Raw genomic sequence first — 25,338 nt, forward strand, 5'->3', positions numbered from 1 at the left:
ACAACATGGTGTTTACCTTATATAAGTACAATTTATTTCTATTTTTTAGCATTTTGGAAATTATAGTATAAGTGTAAATTATCTGTGTGTGTTATTACTAAAATAGTGCACGGTTTACATTTAAAATCAAATATAAAATAATTGTTACATAATAATTACATCAGATACTTACTTATTTTATCCTAATAATAGACGTCTACGGCACTAATAATAAGGTAGGTAATTATAATTTATAAATACCATTGACAAATGTAACCTTTCTAAGCTACAGGGGTTGATAATCCAAAAACATAATGATATTTTACTATTACAATACAACACCGTCAAAAAGTTATTCGTCTGAAAAATGTACCCAATAATATTGTCACCCTGTCAAGTTTTTTCAGAGTAACAAATATTTCTACAGTTAATTTGAATGGAAACAATAATAATAATAGTAGGTTTTAAAATAGCACATCATTCTAGTTTTTAATAATCAGGTAAAAACCATTTTCCGACAAAAACATACTGTGCTTAGTATTATAAATTAATTATAACGTACTGTCACATTAGTAAATGTATCCAACGTTGGATGTATAAAATATAAAAGTATATGACATTTATTTCAATCCATATCTATTTCAGGGTTATTATTATCAATAATATACCATGGTACATACTAAAACTCCAGTAATTTTATCATGTAGACATTTTGGACGGTTTCCATTAGGATTATAACAATGTTATTTAATATTTAATGTTCGTTATTGCCATTTCATTTCATTTGATAAATAGTAATAAATTATTAGCATTATCTAGGTAGGTACTAAATTAAATGTTCGCAAAACAAATTCCACTCCATTGCTAAATGCGTCAACCGGATACTCGAATTATTCATACCTAATCGGATCGATCTGAAAATATGTTTTATTATACCACATGTGGGTAAAATGTGTAGGTATATTTGGTTATTTTATTGTCTATTGGTTATATAATATGGTCCGAAGTAAAAATGTAATCATACGTACATATTGTAGCACGTTAAAAGTTCGAAACCATATATTATGATATTATACTTGTACAAACTTAAAGAAGTTTTAAGGACTTAAATTAAATCTTCTTGAACTAGATAACTACTTGTCAAACATTTATACAGGTGGTTCTAACAAAAAAAACAAGGGGGACCACATATTGTAGAGAAATAATCAAATCAATAAAACAACATTATCTTTTTTTATAAAATAAGTATAATTACAATATTTGAAATTGGTAGCATAAAATGATCATGTATATCAAATTCACATTTTGGAAATGATACGGAACAGTTTTATTCAAAAATATCTAATAACATCAATTGAAAAATAAATCGACTAATGATATCTACTTCCATAACAAACAAAATACTTACAGGAGACTTCAGAGATAACAAATCTCTAGGAAAAGAGAATTTGATAACATCACGTAGGTAATAAAATTATTTTTTTGAAAAGTAGTGATCGGCTAAGTCATTTGTTGTTTTTTCTTTTAGATTTAGATTTCAGCGAAGAATGTATTGATTTTACAATTTGTGTGTGTCTGTTGAGTGAAGACACTTTTCCCAGTATAAAAATATGCTTTGATCATCAACTTTGATAGAGGTTTCACGTGAAAAATTGGATCTAATTAGTAGCAAGTACTTTTGGGAGGTCAGCATTTTTTTAAATAAATCGGGAAAAAATACAAAAATTCGTTACAATTTTAATACCATCGTTAAAATAATTGTTTGGTAACGTTGGTTACAAAAAAGATAGACCTTTTTTTTCTCGGAACCATTTTTTTCATGGTATACAATGATTTATCATTGAATTAAAATATAATACATCCATTGCTATTTGCTGTGCCTCAAGCCCTCAAGTGATGGGGTACACTAGACTCTTAATGCACAGCATAGTGATTATTTATTACCTACTTTATAAGTTATAACAAAATACAAGTACGAAGTATTTTTTTTTAACTTTTAAAACAAAATACTGTTAAATATATTACAACAAACCCACATAGCTGCAAGCAGTTTTTGTTATATAGAATATAGATTTATGTAAACATTTAATAAATAAAGTTATTTTCTCGAAAAAGTAATAATTTCATAGAAACTCCAACATTCATTGTATCATAATATTTATAACCAACATATAACGATATAAAATATAAACAGCTAACAATCGATAATGAGTTATTCATTATGGTTATATTATTCTATTATTGTATACACACCGCTCATCGAAATGTTCTATGGGTACCTGCATAGATCAATTGTTGACAAATTGATTTAGCATTCATAAAATCTGTTCAGTTGACTTAATTTAAACATACTCATAAATACGTATAAGATACACTGCAATAAGTGTTATAACAACATCGCACTAATACGAAATTGAAAGAAAAATAATTTCGGGTTGTGAATTGTGGAACAAGTGAAGTGATATTAATTGTCTCACACTCATATACACACCACCTACGAGTATACTTCAACAGACTATTCATTTCAATTTTAACGTTCACAGTAACTTCTCTTTAGATTGTGTTCTTCAACAACAGTATAAATACATCTCAAGGACAAAAGTTGAATCAAAATGGAATTGATTTATCATCATTGTGAAAAACACGCCTTCTTCACTACGCTGAGTGCTCAACAGCCTGTAATGCTTCATAATCAACGAGCATGCATTCGTACTTACACCTGGGTGCAAGACGTGTGACATATTGTGATATCATGTAGGTCGTAGGTACTTATACTATCTGAGTGAAAAACATTTGGTTGAAACAGATTAACTTTTTTTGTTCAATTAAGACGTAAGTTCACAAAATAATAGTTTATAAATTGACAAACGAATGATGTTTTTCATTGTATGCCGTAGGTTTTAGTTTTTTCGCGGTTCTAGTTATATATATACATATAAATACACCTATGTTTAATATATTATTTTTAAATTTAAATTTGCCTCGTGACCATATATCGAGCAAGAGTGAGCCTGCCCGGTCTGCAATATGGGTGAATCAAAACAAGCAAAAAAAAAAAACAAATAAAAGAGTTGTTGTATAAATGTTTTAAAACTGAAACTTGAAAGGTACAATCATAAATATTACAGTACAAACTTTTTTTTTCAATTGATAAAATAAGAAACATTGGGTATATTTTCAAAATAAGATAGATAGATAAAATCGATAAAAAGATTTTAAAAAATAAAGTTTTGTGCATATATTTTTGAGTTACAAAAAAAAATGTAAGAACTACATAGTGGTCCTGGAAACTCCTGATTTTGCAACCTTAATCCCCCTAGAAAATGCATAACCTCCAACTCTTATCTCGTACTCCTTTCCACTTAATTATTTAAGCATTCGTCAAATTTTTTGAAAAAAAAAATTGGCTACTTATTACATGTTTACATTATACACACGAATAGCAATAAAATAAATGTCTAACGGCCATAGTATTGCCTTACGTTTACTCGTAATTCGAACTGTGTGTTAGATAATACAACATTAAACGTTGATACGTATCCTACAATTTAATTTTTGTTTGCTTTATAGTGCATCCGTATAAAGAAACGTTTATGTAAATAAGTTTTAATAAATATTGTTGAACATTTTACCGATAAAAATAACTTTACTCATTTATACTTACTGGTATGTTTAACGTTTTTTGTTTTTTTTTGTGCGAGTTTCTACCGCTAAAGCTAAACATAAAACACACAAAAACAAACGTCAGAAATTAGAATTGTTTTTCATTTAAAATTTACGCTCGACGAAGTGTACGGGAACAACTATTATATTATAGTCGTATATATGATGGTACCCAAGTAGATCACGCGAAACCATTGCAACTTATAAATACTTACCAACATGTACAATATAGGTACATAATATGTAATAAAAAAATAATACACACTTACTCGTATATATAGTATACTCGTACAATGGTTTTAATTTAATACGACTAATTGGTAAGTACTTAATTTCTAAGTAGTAAGTCCATTGCATATAATATGTACCTCTGTACAAATAATACCAGAGAATCAAACACTGATATATTCAGTATTAAATTTATTAAATCGTATGAGGTCGTCAGTCAATTCGTGCGAAACTAAAACATATTTAAGATTTAACCGGTTCGGCAACACGCGTCGACAGTGGGTAAACAAAGAATGAATACTCTGGATGAACGGAGTATATTATTACGTAGTATACAGCTTGTGCTGTAAGTATCTCTGCTATGTAAACTTATAAAATTGTCAACATAATTCACGCACATGTGGTATTAAATATAATGTACATAATAATATTGTAATATTCTTCTCAATTGATATCGTATTGTTAATTTTCGTAGGTCCTGAGCCAAACATGCAACGAGACAACCGGCCCCTTTAGGTGTCAAATTTATTCAATTTCGATTGCGTGTGACACGTGACGTGATATTATACGACGCAGCAATGATAATAATATTATTGTCATAATGGCCGTGATTGCTTACAATACTGTGAGAATTTGTCACATTTTGCAAAGAATAAAATTCGATAAAAATCTGTTTGGTTTTACTTCTAAAGTTCTAAATTTAATTCTGTTTCGCATATTTTTCCATATTTAACTACCTACACATTTTCTTTGCACAATTTGGTTTAATCAAATATTTCATATTTTATAATGGCGTATGCCAGAGAGACTGACAAAAATTATATTTACTCACTTGCACAAGTTGTATTTTTAAACAATCAAGGTTTATTTTAAGTACTTTTTTTGTATTAAATTATATATTTAGATTCTATTTAAAAATATTAATTTTACTTAATTTTATTCTTTATTCTTTATTCAGTATTTTATTATGTATTGAGTGTTATGGGAATATTTGTAGAGCATTTTTTGACCACTTTTAGTATACAAGTGAATGTTTATTTAACAGTTTTTTTTAATGAATAATGCCTATATCACACACGCTTTTCCAGCAGATCTCGTATTCAGAAGACCGGTAATAACAAAATATATTACAATACATGTACACCCACACATTTCACTTTTGAGGTCGGGTGAATTCGTCCATAGTTAGTCAACAACATACCTTCTAACTGAAAAAAAAATGGGGTAAGTAAATAATCGTTCTGCTGTACAACGGCTAATGGGTGTTAACGACTTTGTCAAAGTACTACCTATGCATTGATTGCATTGCATTTTCACGGTTTTCGACATTAACAATGAAATAACTAAAAAATCGGATGTGAAATAATATACATATAAATATTATAATATACTCAATGATATTATGTAGCGTTAAAAGAGTCTGCAACTGAAATTCTATCATATATTTAATAGATAATACTAAAACAAACATTTTGTGAACAATTTAAATAGGTGTCTTTGGTTATTTGATTTGAGTTAACCAACAAAAAAATTAAATCGATTTTGTCAAAAAATGGTTTCGCGTAATAATGTCCTGTTTCTTTCATTTTTTTTCCGATTATTTTACTTTTGATCCACCAAAGTACCAACTAAATCCAATAATTTGCCACCAGAAGCCAACTTCAAATATGAGAATCTAAGTACTTTATCACGTCTTTACATCATTGTAAAATCAATATATTTATCACTCCGATCAGAATTGGAACTATTTAAAAAAAATATATTATGTATATATAACCATCATGCACAATATGTAACATCAGTGTTGGTGATTTGATAAACTTGAGTATTCAGATTTTTTTCATCATTCATTTTTCTATTTCACAATCTATAAATCAATTATTTTACGATAAGTACAAGCATTGTGTATTGGGCTGATGGTGTGTGAGTTAAGATGCCTTCCGTTAAAGGCACTTTGGTGCGAACAATTTTAAGCTTAAGCTATTAAATTGTCCCATTCAAAAACGGTTGTCTGTTAGTCGAATAGGTTCATTTAATATATTTTGACTTTTGTCACGTTTAGAAAAACAAAGAATTTTCCTTGTATTTTAAATTCCATCTGTATAATGTATTCTCGTCAACCGTCGTAGTACACGCCATGTGTTGCAATATGCGGACGCCGCTTTCAATCGGAAATACACAAACAGACTTACAGCTTAAATACATAAATCTTACGAAGTGTTTCACAACTCTGATCTTTTGGTATTTCAAGTTTTTAGAGAAAAATAAAACAAATATGTGTTCTCGTTTGGTTTATTATAAAATAAAAACTACTAGAAGTATTAAATTAATACTACAATAATAATTTTATCTTAGTAAATATTAACAATTATTATTACATATCAAAAGAACGTTATAAGTAACAACGTATAGGTAGAAGTTAATGTGTATTATAATATGATTTATGTATAGAATTTTGGAGTTTTATTTATACACCTATACGAAATGTTTCTAATTTCTACCGAAAGATGTATTAAAATCGTTAGCTTGCAATTATTTGAAGCTACAACCCAAGTATAATATAAAATTAAAAATATTAATTAATATATTATTATAATTAACAATATAGTATGATTAACATCAATAAATATAGGTACTACTTACTATTATGCCTTAGTATATTTGAGTAAAGTTTTAGAGTATTAAAATATTGACAGAGAAAAAGTCTTTGAAGGACAATTCTATTTTTTGTTTTCTGTTTTTTTTTTTATAAACTGTCGATTAGGTATCATTTATTGAAAGTGGTTTCGAATATAGGTATTAAATATTAATGTATTATTTAGTGTTATGGATTTTGAAATTCCGGATTATCGTTGTACTAAAATATTATTATATAATTTATGGTGAACACAAAATTTTTTAAATCAAAAATTAAATTAATTTGTTGAAATAAATACAAACACATCACAAGAATTATGTATGCTGAAAATATAGCATAATATTTAATGTTAAAGTTATTTTTTATTATATTCACTTATAATAAACTAAACAAAGTCTTAATGACCAAAAAACAATATTTCATGATCACAAACTGTATGATTTTAAACACATTACTTTCATTAAATATATTTATATAAAAGTATAAAACCATTGATGATTTTCTCGTCCTCAATAGTCTACAAACAAGTAATATAAATATAAATCCAATTATAGCTGTGTACGATGAATTCTAATTCATATTAATTATAACGTGTAAGTCTTGCGCGCTTGTAATAATATTAATATCACACTTAGGTGTATAATATATTAAAATACTCAGAAAATAGACCACATTACGGTGGTGTACCTAAAATGACTATCCATAACGCCGTGTGAACGTAATTAAATAATTATCATATTATAGGTATTAATTACTTACGTCATACTTACACTTCATTATTTCAAAAACACATGAAATAGATAACTAATTGTTTTCTACAGTCTGCTTACTATTAAAATTTCGTAATAAAATATTTATAAAAATGTTTTGAACATAATGAAATCAAATATTCTTATTTATTCTTATAATAATGAACTGCTTGGCAACATCTCACAACATTCTATTTAGGCACCTATGTAAAAAAAGGTACACAAATTTCAAAAATAAGTAATTCTTTGATTGTATAAATGTTTTAAAATAAATTTTAGGTAGTTTTTTGTAAGTTAGTTGTAAAACTATGTTTGTATACCATATTGTAACTGTATTGCGTTATTGTTACATTAAATTTAAATTTTTTTACAACGCCGTAGGTAAAAGTTACATAATATGATTTACTTCTACGCGTATTAGAGTAACTCATGTTGAAAAAAATGTATCCTACAGATTGGTGAAATAGTCCTAATTTCTAAAAAATTGAATTTTAAGTGTAGAAATATACTATTAATTTTCAAGAATAATGTTTCAAAATCTGTTTCTCACACATTATAGTATTATTCAATAATAGACTTGTCAAACTTCGATGAAAGCAGACTCGTTTAGTTAATAATATACCGGATAATCGAGGCAACTAAAATGTTTTTTTATATGTTCACGCATCAACAGACTGAATAAATTATAAAAAAATAATAGTAATCGAGATTATTAACACAAAACTAACATTTTTTTTGTCTTCCGTTAGTTTCATTACTATCGTACAATAACTGCTCACAATAGTCTAAGTCGTGGTCGTGAATTCAACCATAGTCCATAAGCTGTACGATTTAACTTCGTGATGCCCCAGTTTTCAGAACAATAATGGTAATGAATACAAAAAGCAATAGTGACAACTACATAATCTACAACAGTATACAATAGGCTAAATAGAAAACCACCAACGCGTATTTTAGCCGCCAATTAGAAATTCTGTTGTTATCGTATACGGATTATGCACACGCATTAGGTATACAGTCAAGTGCAGATGATTTGACTGTAGTTTGTTTGTCAAAATGTCAAAACCGTATCAATCGAATGTGGGTGGGGAACGGGGATTAGGGGCACTCTATGTCTACACTAAAGTACAGTCTACTGAACACGTTCAACACAAATGTAGAATGTAGATAACGTGCAGATATTATGATAATATATTAATATGTAATCGACCTCTAATGGTGAGCATCGATAACCGCTCGCTGTGGTGTAGTTAATTTACTAAGCTACGTTAGAAAACTCGTTGGTTTAACTCATAGAATTGAGAGAAAAAATCATCTGAAATCACACCTCGATGTTAAGCACAAAAACAAAATGTTATAAACAGCGGCAATAGTAATAATACTTATGATATTTGGATTAATAAATAGTATTGACGACGCACTTTTTTTTCGTTGGTGAATCGTGTCAGTTGTATACATATATTACATAATATGTATTATTTATGTTAACAATGAAACATACTATTGTATGGTCCTATACTTATATATATATATTATGTACCCAATATATCCATAGTATATATTTAATAAACCTTGTAATTGCATATCATGCTTTAAGCTTTTTAAACTCTTCTCTACTGTAGATATACGATTAAAATAACATCGTTATAATTTTACTTAATTAAACACGTATTATGTTTACTTTTGTTTTATGTCCTACATTCCTTTGCATTATTTGTATGGTTACAAACTAAAATTAACATACTATGAACCACGATATAATCCAAAAATATATACCAATAACCGATTTTCATTCAGCTTATTATTGAATATAAGACAAAATTGTATTTTAACTTTTGTGGATTTTAAAATACCTCTCTCATTCAACTCATCACCTTCAATCGTTAACTGAAAATGATTATTCTTATCAGATACGCATATAGTGGATGCATGCACAATAGGAATAATAACTCCGTGTGAAATAGGATTCAAATTCACAATTTTTCACCATAGTATAAAAGGTCAACTCAGGATTAAAACAAAATGAGTTATAATTAATCGAGTTTATTCAAATGCATAGAGAAAGGTACATAAAGATTGAAAATTCAAAACCCCTCTCGAGGCCTAGTATTATAGATTTCCGCTGTAACATTTCTATTAAGCACTCAACAAGTGGCCGCTGGTGCACATGCAACTTTCATATAAATATCCGATGACATAGCTGCAGTAGATTACAGCTAATCATTAAAATCGATTGGTAACGGTAACTACTCTCCATTTAAATCGACATACATTAAGTAGAATAAAAAGTTTGTCACCTACTACACGGTTATAAATATTAAAAGACAATAATTGAAAAATCCAGCCATTATTTAAAAATTACATAATTTGGCACTATAGTTGGCACTCGTATCACTCATCTTACAAGAGCAGGGTAATAATGTGTTATAGTTATTAAAATTCCAAATAAATAAGCAATGATAAATCAACATATTTAAAATGTATTCTTAAAAAACATACTTAATTTACTAAAATAATATCAAAGAACGTTTTGAAAATTTAAGGTATTCCTTGAAACGTAATCAATAATTAATTATTTTAATCTGGTTAATGTTTGTATACACATCTTTGAAATGATAATTTTCAAATTTTCCAGGAATTTCACTCGTTGGTAAAAGAAAAAATCATCAAAACCTTTGGAAGAAACTTCAACAAGCTCAGTTAAAAATCAATTTTTGAATACTGTTATTTATAACTTTTAAGAAACTATTTTTGAGCAATTAAAGCAAAAGATTTCCCTCCCCCCACACCAAATTACTAAAGCTACTAATTTATAATATATTTTTGTGTCGGTTTTGTTTCTTTTATTTAAACAATTTGATAAAGCGAACATTATTTCCACAGCAATTTTGATAATAATAAACAGAGTCAAACAAAATATTTAATTAATAATATATTAATATGCCATGCCTATTTTGTTTTTTTTATAACTTATGAATTCATATTATGATAAAGAATATTTTGATGTAGTAGTAATTAAAGGCCTATTGAATACACTTTAAATGTGTATTATATATTTATATAATCATATGTATGATGCATCGAAGGTAAACTATAAACAGTAGATATAAACAGTGAACTAAATTATAATGGTAATCGATGATCATAGAAAATTGATTTTATAATAGTATGGTCAAAGATGTTAGAGGAAATCTGTTAATCAATAATGAAGTGTAGATAAAATTTGACTCTATATTATTTTATTAGGCATAAACCTAGTACATAGTTATGTACTATTTACGATTCAGACGGCCTAAATTGGTAATTTTTTTAATCAGTATGATTTATTTTTAATTTTACAAAACATAATCATTAAAAACAAAATAATATGTTTAGTTATATTTAATAATAATTGATTTTGATTAATTATTATGCTATACAGTTGCACATAAACATTTATAAATAGATTAATTTTCACAATAACTTAAGTTTTAGTTATCTCTATTTAGAATCTATGGTAGTTTTATTATTAAATATTTACCAACTGAAAATAAAAAAAATTATTTCAGTAACTATATCTAATTCATTGTTCAGAAAAATCGGGATAATTTACTTGTTTTTTTATTAATTCTGTTAACAGATAAGCGTTCTCGCCATTGCTATGACACAATAGCAATATGAACCGTCAAAGAAAACTAGCCGAATCATTAATCATCCCTTGAAAAAAGTAATTGAATGTTTCTACCGTTATCCCTGGAGGTCAATTTTTCACCGTACAGCAAAAAGCTTACTAAAAGTTTACAATTATTTCACATTACATTTAGACAGCTGACAAAATGCTATTTCCAAGAATAAAAACCGTATAAACTATAGTAATATATCTTACAACTAGCCGGTGGAGTCGATACATGGAGGCATTTTCTATTCGTCAAGTCAAGTGTTAAGACTCATTCATATTCATTTTATGAAATTTAAATGTCAACCAAACTAATGTAAACTAAGATTAAGTTTAAAAGTTACCGTTATCTGTAGTATATTGTACATATTATTACTATATTAAAACGTGTCTCCTTTTTCCTTACTTTTGTAGTTTATGGCGTGCAGTTTGTGAGGAGGAGAAGTAACATAATGTAATAACATTTGTTTTTTTTTTAAAGTAAAGTGTCACTGTATTGCGTCAAAGTAAGAACATTGGAAAAAACTGAGAAAAAAAGTTTCACAAGTGAACCAGTGGTTTTACTGACCATCTATTTACTGACGTATCTAGGTAACAAACACTGGAATGCCATAGTTGAGCAATTCGCAAAGTAAAAACAAGTATGATCACGAATGATCTATAGTTGGAAATTACAATAGTACCTAGGGTTTATATGAGTGTCGAAATATTATTCATTTATCATCGCTGTACAGAGTGTAGAAATAGACTCGGTAAAAATTGGAATACGATTTACGGGGCAACGAGAAATAATATTTAACAAGCATCAAAAATAGAAATCACATTCCACTGGTCCGAAACAATTCAACTTTAAAGCAGTCCAAACGTAAAATAATTGTGAAAAAGTTAAATTACTACAAAAAGGTGGGCAAAGTGGGTACCACTCTGGTATACGCAGTAGATGTTTAGAGGGGTTACTGTAATGGATATGTTATATGTATTTGAATTCAATGATAGATTATTACTTAAGACAAATGGTTCTGAGGGGAGATGTTATGTGATCTTAATAAACTTGAATAAATAATCAAAAAAAAAAATGAATAAAAATTGAATATACCTTATAGCTTAAATAGCGTGACTTTCCGTTGAACTTTTTTTTTGATAAAGGTAGATATGTTGGGAATCTTCTATTAGGATTTCTAACATAAGCTATGAAAAAAAATGTTTATGAAATAAAAAAAATATTTAACATTTTCAAGGGTTAACAACAACACTAGAAAGACAAGTAATTGAACTTGAATAGTTGGGAGAAAGAATTGATTTAAATATATTGTTTAAGTAATCAATTGGAAATAAGTATAATACAAAAATGTCAACAAAAAAATGCCAACGGCACGTAGTGTTCCCAAGCGGTCACCCATCCAAGTACTAACTACGCCCGACGTTGCTTAACTTCAGTGATCGGACGAGAACTGGTGTATTCAACGTGGTATGGTCGTTGGCGATGAAACCGTGGAATATGAAAGTATTAAGACTAATTAATGAAATATGGAATTTCATTCTTGTTTATATTATTTTCAATAATATATTTTAATTTCTATACATATAAAGTTAATATCATATTTTATTATACAGGGCATCAGACTAAAAAACATCAAAGATATCCAAACATTTGAACACTAACATTTAAATATGATCCCTAAAAATATATTTTTTTAAATGTTCTTAATGGTTACAACATGATCATTATGGTAATTCCGTTTTAATTAGAATAGGTAATCAATATTCAAACCAAAGTTTTTATCTGTTCGTACTTATTATTTCAACGATAACACAATTAAAGTTATTAGATCTGACATTTAATTTAGTATGGCCATATTAAAAGAATATCAAAATATTTTCTTGGATATTAAATAACATACATTTAATTTTGATTTTTGACTAAATTTAGTTTTAAAAAGTTGATTAGGTCTAACATAACTCTGATAGAATGTTAATTTGTATAATATTTGCCTTAAATTATTATTGCCTAAAAACGTGTCTCCATTAAGTTGCTTATACATTTTGATAATTATATCCTTCGTTGGTAATAGTATCAGTATCAATTGCTTTAAATTAAGCTAGCCATTAATATACCGCTCTGCTATACAGTAGATGTTTAGGAAAGTCACTGTAATGGATGTGCTAAATTTGTTTTAAATGATAAAAAACGGTGTATACGAAAAACTATTTTGAGCAAAGACGATCTATCAGCCTATATTATAGAATTGATTTTAAATTACAAAAAAATAGCTGAAATTGTTATTATATCAGTGTTTCAATAACTTTCTCCAAATTTGAACTTTAAAAATATATTAAAAAATATTTATGTTATGTTTATGTATAGTTTGTTTTGTTATAAAATAGCAAAATACTTCTGAGAAACTTTGCTTTGAATTTACAATCATTATAATTATAAGACTTAAGACATTTTATAAATTTTTAATTACAAAATAATTTAAAAATGTCCGTGATTTTCGCGAATTTTGTCAAAATTTGAACTTTAAATGGTTATAAAAAAAAAGTCGTGATTACAAGATATCTTTAATGTTTTTGAGCTGCTATTATAACTACTTATAAAGAACCTTAATTAATATATTACATTTTCATGATTTTTGACAAAACAAAAACTCCGTATTTATAATAAAAAACTAAAAAATTGTAATAAAATATGTCTATAAATAGCTAAAAAATTCTACAAATAGTTCAAAATATTTTTTAAATTATACCGTATATACCGAAAATACTAATCAAAACATTCAATGAATATTTCACTTATCTACTGTTATTTGTTTTTGAATTGCAATAAAATAAGATAATCGTTTGACGAGAATTTGTTAATTTACAAATGAATAATTAATGAAAAAAAAACTTCAAACAGTTCAAACGCACATCAAAATTAATTTGATTTTCCGGTTAACATTTCGTTTGTTTAAGGTAAAAAAACTAAAGAGAAATCTTAAATTAAATTTACAAATTTTGGACATAAATTGAACATTTTTTGTAAATTTCTAATTCAAAATTATTTGCAAATTTAATTTCTACTAACAACAACTTGTAAGGAATCTTGTATTAAATTTTAAAGTTAAATAAATAGCTCAAAATTAGTCAAAATATTTTTTAAATTGTGTGGTGTATAGAAAATGCTAATATAAACATTCGGTAAAAATGTCATGTGTCGATCATTATTTTTTTTTTAGAGTTAAGCAAAAAATAAAATTAATTTAGCCATAAACTAGTTTTCCACAAAAATCTCGGGTTTTCCTTAATTTTTTTTTTTGGTTTTTCTGTAAAATGTTTCTCCTTTCTCCAAAAAACCAAATATATTGACTTTTCGGCCGGAAAAGATGCTGAAGTAGAAAGGTGAAGAATTTTTACTGTCCTAAATGGTAATAAACTAATAACAGACACAACAAAATAAACTAAAAAACATGAAATTGTAAAATCAATACACTCATCGCTCTATTGAGTATCTAAAATCTTTTAAATCGTCTTGAAGTTGACAAACTTACCACGCAAGGAATGACTTAAATCCTGTATTTTTCGTTAAAAAAATAAATGATTTATAAATTTGTTAAAGTTTTAAGACAAATTGTATATAAAAACATTTGAGACTGTTCGATGATGATCGGATAAAGATTAGAGAGTTACTTTATATTAAATCATGACTTTTAGTTTTTAATAACAGCTTATAAGTGTAGTTAATGGTGGGTACAAATTCGTTCATGGTTGATTTTTTTCTCTACCTCACATCTAACCCGTTTAATATATTCTTTATTATTATAATTTCTTGTATACATAATAATATACTAATATTTTCTTATGCTTTTGTATAATATGACATATGTATAATATTTGAAAATATTTTAAAATAATTAATTTTTTACACTTGGATTAAAATCCGCAGAAATGTCATTGATATAATAGATACGTATACTAAAATACGATCCACTAAATTTTTATTAATGTTGACGAATTTCGTGAATAATGTTATGTACTAATGTATATATTTTATAATAATATTTATAACTGTCTTATTATGGTCGATAATTCTCTATTGGACAGCAGATCTGGAGTTGGAAAATTGGGAATATGTGAATGAGTATTGTTGCCAGCCGGAAACTCAGTAGTCGACGAACTGCAGCGAAGTCAGAGAGTTGGGCTTCGGCAAATAGGATTTCGGTGACGTTGAACAACACGATTCCGATTACAACAGTTGCAGTGAGCTGATCCTCAGAGCATCGCCGTTTTGTCGTATTCTTCGCCGTTCACATCCCTTTTACATATTAATATATATGATTCATATGCAGTATACACGATTCAGGATAGTTGGAATAGTTTACCGTGTGATGGACCAGAGTCACTCAAATGGAATAATAATAATCTTATCAAAACATTATACTGAGTCACGCAGAAAATATTAACAGTAATAAATTTACCATGTATATTATATAAATATGTATGTGTTGCTTTAATGTGTAATATATGTGATAAGCTTATATTAACAGTTGCATAGGTTACCAAACACGGACCAGCCGTGAGTATGTAATTGTATACACAATTCGAAAATAATATTTGTTGAATAGTGATTTTCTAATAAAACCGAATAAAACATATTCAGTTCTACATAATATAAGACACTGATATGAGTATACGATCAGTGGTGCAAATATAGTTCGGGATGGGGAGGACAGAGATCACAAAAATCGTGGATTGTACTGTAGTAAATGTACTAGTTATTGGCTGAGGTATGTTTTTAAAATATCAAAAACGAGGTAGAACTTATAATATAATACTTGATAAAAGCAAAATTATTTTAACGACACACCATGTTTCAGGGCCAATGATTTACAGTGAACTGAACAAATAAGTATCTAAAAAATATGAGTAAAAAATATTATACATCATGATACAAAAAGAGTAACATTAAAGATGTATTTATACATACATAATATAAGGAAGATGGCTATCATAAATACTGGGAGGTCCCTCTCCCAAAATCCACAAATAATTGTATTCAATCATATTACTACTATAAACAAATATGAATTAGGAACACATAATTGTATGAATCCCATAAAATATGAAATATCTATCTGTTTTCTTAATAAATATTTAAACTTATTTCCATTTAAATGTAGGTACAATACTCCATTGGTCTAAAATGTCCGTGTCCATTAAAAGCTACAGTTTCCTGCAATCCAGCCCCCTCAACCACACCACAATTCGGCAAAGTTCTAATTTGGAAAATTATTAAACTATGTAGCGTCATTCATGGCACGCGCTAAATGAAAAAACCCTCAGTCCGGTAATAAAGCGTTCCAGCGGCCATGTCTCGACTCTCGAGACTGTTTTATTTAATTAATCGCGGATTAATGAGGAATTTAGAGCAAACATTTCGCGTGTACGCTAAACAATTTCGATTAAAAAGAAACGTATATAGATACTAATGCGTTTGACGAGGGATTTCAGTTTTCGTTCTGCGTAACACACAATACACAAACACTCATTTTAGACCGTAACAATATATCAACTTAAATATTCTCAGCAAACATTTGATCACGTTTAATATTTTTATAATATTAAACATATACCTATATTTATTTTTTTTGAATATTGGTTCCAATTTTAAAAACAAATATTGAGTTATCATCATAATAAATTATTTTTTAACAGGTTTACGAGAATTATACCGTGTGTCCATAGAAATAAGGTACACTTTATCACTCATTACCCAATACATAATTTTCAATTCTATTTGCGTGACATTCAACTAGACTAATGGATCATACATTTCTAAGATTTTTTTAATTCGTCTATTTTGAACATGCTCAACACAACTTTATTATTTTTAAATGGCATCCCCTATTTTGTATATCATTTTTGGATTAGCCATTTTTTCCAAGTAATTTTGATCATCTAGTATCTTGAGCCCAAAATTGGTAAAATTAAAGTTAAGTATAATTTCTAATACTAATATCTTAGTGTCCAGGTTTTTCGTTTAGTAGTGATAATTATTTCAAAATAATCGGTTTGGAATACGTACACGCTTATGTATTCTAACATTTTATACTGTACCTATATTGTATTCACCCATATTATTTCCGTTGTAAAACTACTACGCACTTTTGATTTTTAAAAGGTAGGTAACATTTATTTTTAAGTTCATGATCTGAAACAAGATAAAACTTTTTTTAGTGTGGTATATTAGACATTTTCATTTGATCCTCTGTCATTCACTAATCCTAGTATTTCCTACTAGAATTTAAAGTTTATTTACCTTATTTGTTTTTTAGAAAAAAAACTATGTCGTTTTAACTGTAAAAAGTTTTTTTTCAAAAACACCTTGCATCAACTTCACACAATAGAGGTTAGATGTATTCTACATTTTGTATATCCTACAAAATTTCAATCTAATTTAATAATTTGGTATAATATCTGAAAAACAAATTATTTTAGATATTTTAGAGTGTAAACACAACTTCAACATGATAAAAATAATTACAAATAAAGTAACAATTAATGCAACCAACATTTTTTTTTATTTTATCTCTAAATTGTACCATGTCTGTAAAGTATAACTGTGTTTCATGTAGTTTTTATAGTATACCATATTACCTATCTAGAAAAATTATTACCAATTATGTGTAAATGCTATCTTATTGTCATAAAACCACAATACGATCCTAGTTTCACTCAAAATTTTAAAATAATTTATTATGGTATCACTTAATGTTATAACTGTATACAATATACATATTATGTTTTTTTAAATTTTACATATTGTTTGTTTTCTAATAGAAACTTAACTAAATGAATCTCAAACATTATACAATTCCTGTAAATGTGATCCAAAAACTCACTGTAAGAATACTATTTTTTTTAAATTAAGTGAAACCGTATTTAGTGGATTTTATTTATCATTCATGTCATTCATATTTTTTAAACATAAAATGTAATCAACTCACATTTATTTTATCCACTTATTATATGGGTTCAAATTAAATTAAAACACAAATTTCTGACGTTAAGTGCTTAGTTATTAATTATTTTGTATAGGTACAAGAATTATAAAGGTATTTTAAGTACTTTTTCGATAATACATCAAGGTCACCTAAATAAATCATATTTTAAATTTACTGTAAAAATAAATTATTCCAAAAATACTCCAACATATTTACTGGAGTATAAATATGCAAATGCCTGTATAAATTATTTTTTTAAGATAAAATCAATGGAATAGAATTCAATTATATAAAATATGAATTTTAAAATGATTATAGCAATTTATTTATTCTGTGTAAGTACTCTTATTTCGAATGCAATCCTGTAATATTAAGTTTTGTCAACTCGAAAACCACGTGTCACAACATAATGTCTATATAATTTTTAGTGAACTAACTCAACAAACTAATTCATGAAAATGTAATGATTCTATAAGCCATATCATGTTGCTTAAAAATACATAATGCTGGAATTAGAGGTGCAGAAAATGATTTAACAAATTCTTATTTAAGAGGACGCCACACACCCACACCCGCATGTGTTGTAACCGTATCACAATAAAGCGTAGCATATCAAATTTACGCTCAGCAGATCACGTTTAATTCCGTTAGCATAAAAATTAGAGCGAATAAACCTATTATGAAACTTGATAGTTAGAAAATTATCTGTGTTCTTGTGTTTGGTCTCTACAACACTCGATTTTTTAAGTGAATAATGAGCATTTTTAATGTATGCTATATCGTGCACACATAACTTGCTAAAAAATTAAACTAGATCGGCTTATCTACCCTAATTTCTAAACAAATGAAATTAAACGTGATCTGTAGTTAAAACTATAATAATTGTTTTAGTCAGCAAAATACTGTCACTCACTACAGTTTACGAAGGACAGTACTCTGCCCTATTTTTTCCCCATAAAAATTCATTAATGGCTAGCTGAGTTTAAAAACTGATTTTGATGTCATATGTTTTGCAGATGACACTATATAATTGCCTACAAAAGATATAATTATATAAATCATCAACATTTATCCACAAATTAAAGGCATATTATTAGGCAAAAATCTAAGTTTGCCAAATGAATTGCACGAATAATACTATTTTACTTTGCCAAATGCTAAAATTAAATATCAATAACTTTAAAAATCCTAATTTTTTTTTTTTTGCTGTCGAACAACCTTTGTATTTAAATATGATAGACTTAAAATTAACAAAATGAGTAGATCACATAAAATAAATATTACTTAGATATTATATCTATAATAGATACGAGGTATTGTTCACCACACTAAAACAGGTTTTCACCACACTACACAATATGTGCGTTATATAGTCTGTGGTAGTACTAGATGGCATAAAGTACGAGATAGCGAACTCTTGCTATGAATTGAAATCTGGTGGTCGGTTGGCATTACATTATGGACATTATGGTATTTTATATGGTAAGTATTAATTAGTATGTTGTATTTTATTATTTCTAAGCCTGTTGTTTTAAAGACAAAATATATTTATTTTACATAAATCATTTCACATTAATTATTTTAATTAACCTTTAAAAATGTCTAATACATTTTGTATAATGAATGAAATATTTTGCTTACCTAATGACAAAAATAGCGACTACCCTATATTAATTGATATGCAGATCAAAATGCAGATAACTAACATAGTAGTTAGGACTGATAGTGTTATAGATACCTACATAACAAGAATGACATTCTATTTAAATCAGTTTTAATATTTTCATATTCACCAAATTCTTTGCCAACGACCATACCACGTTGAATACACCAGTTCTCGTCCGATCACTGAAGTTAAGCAACGTCGGGCCTAGTTAGTACTTGGATGGGTGACCGCTTGGGAACACTACGTGCCATTGGCATTTTTTTTTCGATATTTTGATTATATATTTTATTTCCAATTGCTTACTTAAACAACATATATCAATGTTTTTCCGTCATTTGCTTGAGTTTAGGAAGCCATGAGATGTTTTCGATTTTTATTAAGTTTTTTTTTTAAATTATTTAATTTGATCATTTATACAAGTTTACTAAGATTACATAAAAACTCCGCTCAGAAACGTTTTTAGTATGTAATGATTTATTGAATTATATATTGAATTCAAACATAAGTAACATAACACATCCATTACAATAACATCCTCAACAACTACAACTGTACTCAGGCGTACAGCAGAGCGGCACCCACTTGTCCACCCTTTTTGTATTGTTATAAATGTCTTATTTTCCTATTAATTTTTTCTCTGTTTACTGTATGCCTGAACAAATTAACAAATAACATTTGATACAATATAAATATCATTTTAGGTACTAATTAGGTATAATACTAAACTATACTATACTTTTTACTTTTTAGTACTATTTACGTCAAGGCATAAATTATTCTTCTTAATTATTATAAATATGTAATATGAATATTACTTGCATTAATCTGTTTCGTAGCTGTAACCAGCCGTCTTCAAACCTAGAAAATTACTTTTGCTGCTGTCTCTAGTAGACACGTCTCATTAATTTTAGTTGAGCTGTGAGTGGCGTTAGAAAACAACAGCTAAACACATCGTTCTGTAATGACGAGGCCACCGAGGACTTATCTTAGGTAGTGCATTTGATCCATTAGAATAATTACCTGCTATGTGTTACGATTTATGAATCATAAGTGAAGTTGTACTTAATACCTATACCGAGTATACATATAGAAACAGAACTAAATGGCGTATTAAGCAAGTATCTAATTTCCAATTAGTTTAATACTATACAATCTATATTTAAACTCCACTCAGGACCATCAGTGTATTGCACAATGTAAATAACAATAAAAAAATATCATCGTTTAGCATAGGAGTGTTTACGGGAGGGCCCGGATGGACACTGGCCCCCCGGCAGACTGTGCCTCCAACAAAATCACGCCAGGATAAAAAAAAATTCGTGTGGTGTGTACCCTGCACTCTGCAGTACCTATAGATTTTGATTAATTGTAATTTTTTTAGTTAAGCATTTATTAATTAGTGATAATATTATCATATTATGATATTATGTTCATCAATTCTTTATAACCACTTAACATGGTACTATTGTGCCCATTTACCAGGTCTTGAGCTATGATATCACACATTAAATAAAATATTACCTAACCTGCGATAATATGGTTTTATCAGCTGAAAATATCCAATTACTAATTATCATTTCAAAAATGTGTTTAGATATTTTTCACCATTGTGAATTTTGTGACATAAAAAATGAATGTTTTTTCATGTCTAAAAAAAAAAAATAGGTCTCACAATTTAAAAATTTGTTGTACCCCCTCTGCCACCAAAGTTTGAACACACCATGTCGTTTTTTCAATTGTCAATTGTCTGCACGTTAAAATATATACAATATTAAATCGTATTCTTGTGAACGTAATTATTAAGAGTAGTAGCTATATCTGGTGAATATAATATTAATCAAACATAAAAAAATATATAATATAGGTACATCGAAAAAATCTCCGCAGATAACATAGCTATAATACACTGCAAGTATAAAGTGTAAGTTGATTTACCCTTAAATCAACCATTAAATCAAGTTAGTTTTGTACATATTTTATCTGTTTGTGCAGCTCGGGTAGAGTTATCTCCTAAATAAATCGTTTATTTATTCGTCTTGACGTGGATAAACAAATTGTGTTTAAACAAAAACCACTAAACCAATTTTTAGCCACAACAGCTTTGTTGGTATAAAGATGTGTTTCCCCTGAACGAGCTTACCAATAAATAGACCTTCGAATTCAGCTATAGTAAAAGGAGTAAATAAAACTGGTGAATTATATCAGGTTAACTTTATTACATTATTTCTTTTTTGCATGAATTAAATAACAATTAATGTTTGATCTCATTAAGATTTCAATTAAAACTAACCGATTTAAATCTAAAAGTTGTATTCTTTCAATGTCTTTAATGATTTGAATCTATTTGCAGACAATGTATTTATTAAACATTTTTTTTTTTAATTCGTCGGCAACAACTTAACTTTTTCAATTAGATTAATTTTTTTTCAGTTATAGTATACTATCGATTTTATTAACAAAACATTTAATTTGATTTGTCGCAAATGTTATTTACAGGAAAACTCTTTATACATTATTAAAATTGCTGTAAAATCTGTAAAAGCTATTAAATAAGTTGTAATTAATTTGTTGCCTATCATAAAATAGACAAATGGCTGGTTTTTCGTATTTATTAAGGGTATTATGGTTATCGGTTTCACTGGTCATAATAATACTATATTAAAGTAATAATTAAAAATTATTATCCATATTATTGACTTCTAAGTTCTATTACAGTATTACATATAATAAATTTGGTTCATCTACAACAAATTTTAAATATATGCACCTTCCACGCAACCGTTTACAATCTTTTCAAATATCGTACACAGTACACTTCGTTTCAAAGTGCAGATACGGAATGTCGTACCCATAGATTATGTATTTTTATTGTCAAAGTCAAAGTTGTATTTTATTAAAATATTTTGTATTGCATAACTTTCATGAAAAATATATTGTTACGCACATTGTATTCTGTTATCGTTGGGTTATTATTATTATTTTTCTTTTTTGGAAAATCTAACATGTACCAAGGTGCAATTTAAACTACCACTTTATTTTTTTTATAACACAAGTTATAGGTTAAATAGTACAATTTAAAATTATCGTTATTTAAATATCATATTATTTAGATTGATGATTATTAATTACATCATGCACGTAATGTGTATTAAAGTTAACGAATAATTATGTAGTTTGATAGTGGGTTTTAATTGTAAACTAAATACAGGACCTAAACGTCGTTTAATGGGTGTCCATGCTACCTGATACTTAACAATTTTAGAACGGTATCTTATAATTACTATTATACTTTGTGCAAAATAAATTGTTGTTATGTTATAAGCTTATTTTGTAATTTTACAAAACAATGTTTAAATAAACGTGATGATACTTTTAATTGTAAACCGTTTTCAGTATTATTTTATTTTAATCATACTTTTATGTGATCTACTTACCTACTTTATTTTTCAAAATTATGTGTGTGTCTAATCGGTAAAAAATACTTAAAATATGAATTTGATTAACCCACCACCATATAATACAGAGTGATACTTTTCAAGCAGTATAATATTACATTTTTTTTTTAACCATAAGTTCTTAAAATAACAGTAAAATATTCATTAATTTAGTATACATACTCGTACATTCATAATTCGTCCGTGCTCTATGATCAAGGGACCCTCGACATTAAAGTTAATGACCCATCGAAAACGAAGATTTCCATTTTTTATCTTAATCAACTTATCTTTCCTGAAATATTATCCATAGGATCCAGTAATTTATATATCCAGTTTATTTCTATAGATATATTATATGATTATAATATTTTAATATAATATATAATAGTAATTATTATCTCGGACACAATTAACGATTTTGGTTGAAGCAGAAATCATTACAAAATATAAATTATAAATTATAAATTTTAAAATTATAAATTTTTACTTTTTCATATTATTATAATTATTTTACATTTCTTACTGTTTTGAAAAGATAGAATACATTTTTAATTTCTTATTCCATGGATAAACATTTTTTTTTTTTTTTTGATAATTTCAATACATAAAAATGGAATTTCAAAAGAGTAGCCCATTGTTTAATATGTATTAGATAAGCATAATATTGTATATTTGTATGACTAATATAAAAAAACGTTTATCATTTTCGAGATTATTTACCCTTTAGAGTTTTTAGAATCACCAAGTATTATGTATATACCTGCACGTATACATTAATACATTAATAATACAAAGAATTTATAAATTTATAATACATCAACTTTGTTACTAGCAACTTGTATAATAATGACTTACAATATGTATGATCTATAACAATGTATTTTATTTCTTTAATTTTTAGCAGAGAAAACTTAATTACATTTATAATATAAATATATTACTTATGTTTGGTATAATAATAATAATGGCATTCATTATTGGGTAAAATAATATGCTATTAAGATTTGTCACTGACGACGGTTAAACCGAATTTATCCACCTATAAACCCTCGAGTATCATCATGATTACTGGTTAGGTTAGTCGTTTGTGCAACACATTATACAACATAGGTAATTTAGTATACAGCACACAAGATATTTAGCCCATTATCAAACTACCAATTACCATGGTAGGTACTATACAATAATAGCAATAACACTCACCAGCCAACCTTGTCTTAGTTTATTTACATTCTGCGTAAATATTGGTCTTGCGATAAAATGGAGATTTATCGTTTCCAGCGAGTCTTAAACGTATACAAACTATAGAAATCAGCCATACATTTTAGACTTAATTTAAACTTCACTGAATAAATTTAACACAAGACATAATTTTAGATTTATCAGTATATAATAATTATAATGTAAAATATGTAATATATAATTTATTCAAATAAAATATATATACATACCTATAGTTCAGAATAATGATTTGCACGATTTATAGACTCAAGATTGGTACGTTACACAACGAATCAGGTACCAACATTTGTATAGTTTGTAAATGTGATGCTAGGCGGAACCGGAGAAGTCAATTAATAGATATTATGAAGAGTAACTGATGGGATTGATAGGTAAATATTACGAAAAGTCTAACCGGTGTTACAAAATCAGCGGAATTGGTATACGCCCGATGTGTCGTCCTATTTCGCTTACATCACGTGTTATTAATTATTCTATAGGTATGTACTATGTAGTACTTATTATGTCTTATATAACAATAATATAATTGAACATTGAATATATTATAGTAGCTACCATTCTAGAGTAGAGAGTTTAAGCAGTCAATCTGGGGTCTGTCTAGTCATACCCTCGATCATTAATGATTTAAAATCCTAATTTTCGGTCATAACTGTACCACCCATGTATAAATCGTAATAATAACTATTTAATACAAATAACATAAGAAATTATAACCAATAAAATAATTATTTTTAGACAATAAGTTTCGGACACATCGTTTTACTATTAATCAGTACATATTGGATATTGTGAATTGTGATACCTACCAAGGTTCGATAGTCGAATTTCAAATAAAATATGTAGGAAAACTATTATATTTTCACATTTAGAGCTATAAATTATTATGATCATAACCATTACTAAAATGGAGACGAAAATATAAACCTAACAATTTTTGTTCTTATCAAAATATAATCAGTAGGTAAGTAATAAAATAATAGTAATTATATAGAATTGCATGGGTTTAATTTTAAATTTTAATACATGGAAATTGCACATCATATAAAAAAATTGTTTGGCACAACCAAAACAACTTGCAAGGAGTTGTTAAGATTGTTC

At 27.3% G+C, this 25,338-nt stretch overlaps 1 protein-coding gene across 7 annotated transcripts in view; it reads left to right on the top strand.

Moving 5' to 3' along the window:
• LOC111026915 (neuropeptide CCHamide-1 receptor-like) overlaps positions 1-16,480 on the top strand; it is a 144,388-nt gene extending 127,908 nt beyond the window's left edge. For 3 of the 7 annotated variants that reach the window (XM_022305105.1, XM_022305098.1, XM_022305104.1), the window contains one exon: positions 9,893-10,513. The gene's annotated coding sequence lies outside the window, so the exon portion shown is untranslated. Of the gene's footprint in view, positions 1-9,892; positions 10,617-10,876; positions 11,337-14,998 lie in introns of those variants that run through there. The other 4 variants (XM_022305100.1, XM_022305101.1, XM_022305106.1 and 1 more) reach the window with 3 other exon arrangements.
• Positions 16,481-25,338: the final 8,858 nt, after the last annotated feature.

This window comes from Myzus persicae, unplaced genomic scaffold (genome assembly GCF_001856785.1).
Source record: "Myzus persicae strain clone G006 unplaced genomic scaffold, MPER_G0061.0, whole genome shotgun sequence".
NCBI lineage: Eukaryota > Metazoa > Arthropoda > Insecta > Hemiptera > Aphididae > Myzus > Myzus persicae.